Source organism: Pinus tabuliformis, chromosome 8 (genome assembly GCF_031772625.1).
Source record: "Pinus tabuliformis cultivar Carrire ecotype Pingquan chromosome 8, CPIR1, whole genome shotgun sequence".
Lineage (NCBI taxonomy): Eukaryota > Viridiplantae > Streptophyta > Pinopsida > Pinales > Pinaceae > Pinus > Pinus tabuliformis.
Window position 1 is genome coordinate 660,271,096 of NC_142294.1, and position 6,173 is coordinate 660,277,268.

Below are 6,173 nucleotides of genomic sequence, written 5' to 3' on the forward strand. Positions count from 1 at the left end.
AATTTTATTCACGATCTTACATAACTAAGAAAATTTACAATACTACAGTATTAAATAGAAACAAAATATATTATTGTTTTGCTGACAATGTTATGAAACGCACCTAGCGGTCTATTACAAATATAGATACATATATATATAATCTTACTGCAGACTAAGAAATACAAGCTAGCGGTTGATTTTCATAATAAAATTCAACTTCAGTTATGGAAAACTCAAGGAACTTGACGTTTGATTGTCTGCACTTCTTCGGGAGCAAGCTCAGTTTCAAAGTCCAGCATCTCTCGCACTGTTTTCGAGAGTATTACATGCAGTTGTAAGTGCACCGGCAATAGTTTGACAGACCAAATCAAGAAGAGAAGCGATATCCAGATGCTGGGCAGCCAGTCCAAGTTGGAACAGTATGGGAGGATCCACTTTCACAAACTCCACATCCCATGGGTCAAAATCGTCTCTGGTTCTCGAGGGACGTGGGGGATGATCAACATGGTACGTGCAATATTTGATAATCTTTTCCAAAATGTCGCTGGACACAAATGGTAAAGGAATGGGATTTTCAGTGCCAAAGTCCTCCGCCACCCTCTTTAATAGCACCGACTGCAACGCCACCGCCTCGGGTACGTTGAATATTTTGCCATCGGAGCTCTTCAGTCTCACAATCTCATGATTGCGTACCTCCGCCTCTTGCTTCCTCTCTATTTCCATTTCCCCTGCAATTGCAGACGATGATGTCGCCAACAAATGATTTATTGTTTGGAAAATATGTCTTTCATCAACTTATTGTGGCTTCCTTGGCTGAGCAACGGAGAATTTCTTTTTGTTATGATTTCTATTTTGTATTGATGAGATGTAATGTGTGCATGCCTATATATATGGGGTCCATGTTACGGACAGCTAGCTTTCTTGAATCCGTAAGGACGTGTGGTCGTAACTTTTCTAATAAATCTATAGGTGGGCGGTCGTGACTTTTGGAAAATATTGCTATTATTAAAATATTTTTAATTTCTTAAAATTGTCAAAGAAAAAATAATGTTTAGATATATTTTTCAATAATTTTTTTTACACGGAAGAATCTATTATGACTCAGTTGTGAAGCTAATATTGAGGATAATATTTCTATCTACTAATAATAAATGGATGTTGACTCATCTCTGTTAATGAAGGGAAATTATGCCATTTGGAATAACCAGCTGGTTGTTTGTAACAGATAGGCTTCCATTCCTAATAGATGCTTCTCGGGCTGTTGACCTGTTTCATTATGTCCGAGAAGAACGAGCTCTTAACCAAGCATAAACAATTTTAGGTTATACCACCATTCTTTTCAATACAGTTTTCTAATGAAACTAATATTATTTTTATTAAATATATTTTCAAGTATTTTTAATACTCACAAACTTCTTCTCTCAAGTCTTCTTAATTTTTACAATATATTGATGTTATTTTTCACAATTTTAAAACACACTTTATGAATGAATGAGATAACATAATAGGCAAGGTCATGGCATGAGATGAGGGTCTTAAATCCTTCAATGTCAATTTCCATGGTAAGTTGAGGAAACCACCCTGGTTTTATGCCAAGAACAACGCTTTTTAGGGTTGATTTCAATGATGCTTGATTTCCAGGAATAATGCATTCAAAGTACAAAATAGACAAACTCAGTGAAGTCATTAGCATGAGAGTTAGATATGGATGTCATTAGGATGTCTTTAGCCCGAAGAATGGGTCATGAGGCCTTCACAATAATCAAAGAAGGAAATTAAGTGTCTTGTGTTTTCATGAGGTCTTAACATAGTGAACCTATTACATATCACATGCATTCATGGAATGTTAAAGAATACACCTAGTTTCAAAAGATATATATAATTACTTTCCATGAAAATTCTTTTCACCACTTCCTCACCTCCCGCTCACACACCTTCCAAATAAAGAAAACCTATATTTTTATTTTATAGTTATTTCTATACCTTTCAATACCTATCAACACAGAGATAGTAAACAAAAATTCTTGAAAATAAGAAAAATGTGAATACATGGAATCCACTGTCTCTAGGGGTCTTAGGAATTTAATATAGATATGGATGTTGTTAGAAGGTTTTATAGATGATCAATAATAAGTCCTCAACCATTATTAAAGAATAAATAAAGTTCTTTAATATCTCTATGAAACTTCTCATTCTAAAATGCTTGTCCTAGAAAAGTTCCTTAACTGTCCCAAGATAGAATCGTATGGGATCTTGTTTCATTGAGTTGAAGTAGGCACCATGGGTAGGTTTTTTTCACTTCAAATGAGCATCAAGGAGAAAAGATGGTGATATTTTAAGTATGAGTCACTTACCAACTAATCTTATGATGTTTTGAATGAGACCAATTGGACGGTTGGTCGTAATTATTGTCAATAAAGGAACCCAAGTGCATTTGAAATTTAAAGTTGCTTCTTTGATTGAAGTATCTTGAAAGTTGCATTGAAACAAAACATAAAACCTTTTGATGTGATTTTTTTTCTTTCTGTTGGATATGACCTTCATAAAACCTTTTGATGTGATTCTTTTTGTTTATGTTGGATACGACCTTCATCTGTGCTTTTTAGAAAATAGCAATGAGTGTAGCACCCAAACTCTAGTGAAAGTGGAAGATTCATACCTTAAGTCTGAAAATGAAAATTCTAATCTTACAGCAGTATGAACAATATATCCTACTATGAAAATTCACTCTTTGTTGGGTTTTTAACCTCTATTTCTAATCCCAATCATCATAAGGTGATTGCATGTAAATGGCATGTATACCAGGGCCTTTATGGCTATGAGATGAAGGCATGTCTTAATCCTAAAAAGGAATATTTTTCTATGAAACAATTTATTTTCAAACATGTGAGGAGTAACTTATGCTTTAACCATTTACAGCTACTTCTTCCAAATAATTTTTTAATAAAGCAAAAAAGAAAGCATTGGAAAATACACACACTTACCCAAAAAAAATTTAACCTCGAAGCCAAACCTGGGAACCATAAATATTTGTCAATATACTCTTCTTTGCATTATATATATATATATCCCATAACATCCATGAACTACAAATCCATTTACCCTCTCTATGGAGATTCCTATGAATAGATTCATCGAGGTTGACTTGTCATGCTTCATAACCTACACGTGTATTTGAAGACACAAAATAAACATCCTCCTTAATTTGATAAGGGTTTTTCCTATATAGAGGGAGTATCATAATATCCCTTCCATTTCTTAGTAATTTCAATTTACAATATATCTTGTAGCGTCCTTTTTTTCATCCTTAATATACCTTTATGGATTTTATGAGAGACTATTATCTTCCTTTTTATTTGGATCTCCCACTTACGAATTTCTTTTGTTTTTAATTTGTGAGAATCCTCAAACACAAAAGGAATAAGCATTTACACTTTCCATACTTTTCTCTCTCATCTCCTCTAATAGTAGGGATGACACTGTATCATCAAAGCATAAACTAGTTGCATGATAACCCATGTAAATAACCAAATTATCTCATGAGTTGAGCAAAAACAAAACAAATTGATACGCTTATCTTAACATGAAATATTAATATTGAAAGATAATATTTGACTTACCACAACATTTAACTAGTTCAAATGCTCAATCATTGAGTGCCTATCCTTTATCCTTGGGCTATATATCTTTCCCCATAGGAACAATTTCTTCACTACAGCCTTATACTAACAAAAGGTGCCTAAATTTTTACATAATTTTTTTACTGTAGCTTCTTATGAAATAATCAAAATACTAAATATGAGGGATGCAATCAATTTTCTATTTTTCCTTGAATCTAACTTAATCAAGTCTCCTAGTGTGGGGCGAGAATGGAGATGGTTAGGGTTTCGATCCCTGGGCAGTGGGCGGAACCGCGCACAGGCCTCGGTTAGGTGAACGAGGTCAGAAGCCCTGCACAGCTGCCGACGCGGGGAACTTCCTTGCAGCTTCGTTTTACTGGCAGGTGAAGGTTTCACGAGGTTTTGGCATATGTTTCCGTTTTGAAAGTTAAACTCTATACTGTTACCTTCATTCGCCTGTTTGTCCGTTTCCAACAACAAGTTTACCGTGAAGGTTACCTCGTTTGACTATCGGTTGCATTGGAACGGGTCCAACCATGGTAAACCCCGCCGAGTTTTTAGCCCTGGACCCAGAGGTAGAAGACCTCCTCTCCATGTGGGGGAAGGATGTCACTGAACACAACGTGGAACATTATTTTGGCCCCTTTGAACTTCCTAGTCTGGAGGCGTTATCACAGGTGGAAAATCAACAGTTTTTGTCTCATGGGAAGGAGTCGGGTCATGGGGTACATATCTCTGGTTCAGAGGGAGCATCCACACCAGCCGCGAAAGCAATAGTGCCGGGAGGAGCGAATGTGGGTGGTCTGTCTACTGACCCAAAAGGAAAATCTCTGTTTGGGCGGTTTATAGCCCACAAGGGTTTGGAAAACATTTCCCACTTAGGGCTTTCAGCTGGTAAGGTACATTCTCGGGCTCAAGGAGGTATTACTACACTTTCGAGGGCTTCCCTTCCAAGAGATCCTCAAAACCACATAGATAATGCAGCAAGGGATCCCGGGGTTTCTACTGTAGGGGGGCTGGCAGTCTCTGATGGGCAGGGGTCGGACTTCTTCCCCTCTGGGAATGACGAATCGGGGTCTTTGGGCCAGATCCCGGCTCAGCCGGAGACAGATCCCCTTTTGGGCACGGCACAGCTAACCCCTGCGAGGAACGAGGGTCGAAAGGGCATAAGAACGCCGGAGGAAGAGTGTAGATACAAAGGAGAGAAGAGAAAGCCGCAAAGACCCATAGGATCCCAGGCGATTGCTGACAATTTGATCCTTGGGATGGAGGTGTCCATGATAGAAGCCCTAGCTGTAGCAGATTGTACCTTGGTCGGCAGTGCCAGAGGTAAGAAACTCACATCTGATTTTTTACAAGAATGGGGGGAGAAATGCTTTGTATCAGATAACTCACTATAGTTTGAAGCATTAGTACTTGCTAAGGGATGGTTTAAGCTTCGATTCAAAGATAGAGAATCGGCAGACTGGGTACTTCAGCGGAATTGGCACATAGGGAACATTCCAGTTCTGCTAAAGAAATGGACCCCTCTTTTTGATGCAATTAAGGAGCGAACGGACGAGTTTCCAGTCTGGGTGCGAGCTCCGGGATTACCTTCTTTCCTATGGACAGAGGAAGTATTCAAAACTATTGGTAACAGATTGGGGGTTTATATGGAAGCGGATATGACATTTTTGACAACAAAGAACAGGGCAATAGCTCGCATACTTGTAATGCTCAACCCGAGTGGAGGATTGGCACAAAAAATCAACCTACAATTTGATGACTATGTATACGAGCAGATACTAGATTATGAGTACCTGCCATTCAGATGCCATTGGTGCCATGAGTATGGGCACTTGGCAAAAGATTGCCCACAGATGAGAAGAAGGCGACATTTCCGAAGGACTACAGCTAATAGAGATAATGCACAAGCAGAGGTTCAGAGGCCGATGGAGCACGAAGTGCCGGAAACACAAGTACCAAGGAATATGGAGACAGAGGAGAATGTAAAGGAGACAGCGGACGAAGGATATCAATCTCAGGAGGCTGCTGTGGTAAATGACATGATTCCGGAGGTAGCTGCGGAGGAGACCAATACAGAAGCGGAAGCGGTGGAAGGGCTCGCTGAGGAAGAAAATGCAAATCCTGATCAAAACAACGAATCGGAAAAGGGTATGTCTGCCGGGACTTCTATTCCTTCTCTTATTCCTCCTGAACAAAAATCTGTTAATGTAAATACTGCTTCTTTATCAAATCAAGAGCAAGTTAATTTTAATGATGATATTATGGATCATACAATGACATGTCCGAGTGTGGAAACTATAGTCGAAGCTTTACCGTCATTGGATATAAATTGTGAAGATAAATGGCCTCCTCTTTCCCTTCCTGTAACCCGACCACTTTGCCCTTATAACCTGAGATCATCGGGAGGGAACCTTGAGGATCGGGGGTCTGTAGGGGGTTTGGGACCAATACACTTACATAACAGTTCCAAAAACAAATGAGGAAGGAAATCAGATATGTCAAAGGCAAAACTTAAAGCCAAATTGGATGTGGCAAATGGAAAACAACATTCGATCACGGGGGTTC

The 6,173-nt window shown here is 38.7% G+C and overlaps 1 pseudogene; it reads right to left on the reverse strand.

Moving 5' to 3' along the window:
* Window positions 1-267: 267 nt before the first annotated feature.
* LOC149237325 (uncharacterized) lies at window positions 268-705 on the reverse strand (annotated as a pseudogene).
* Between the last annotated feature and the right edge of the window lie 5,468 nt (window positions 706-6,173).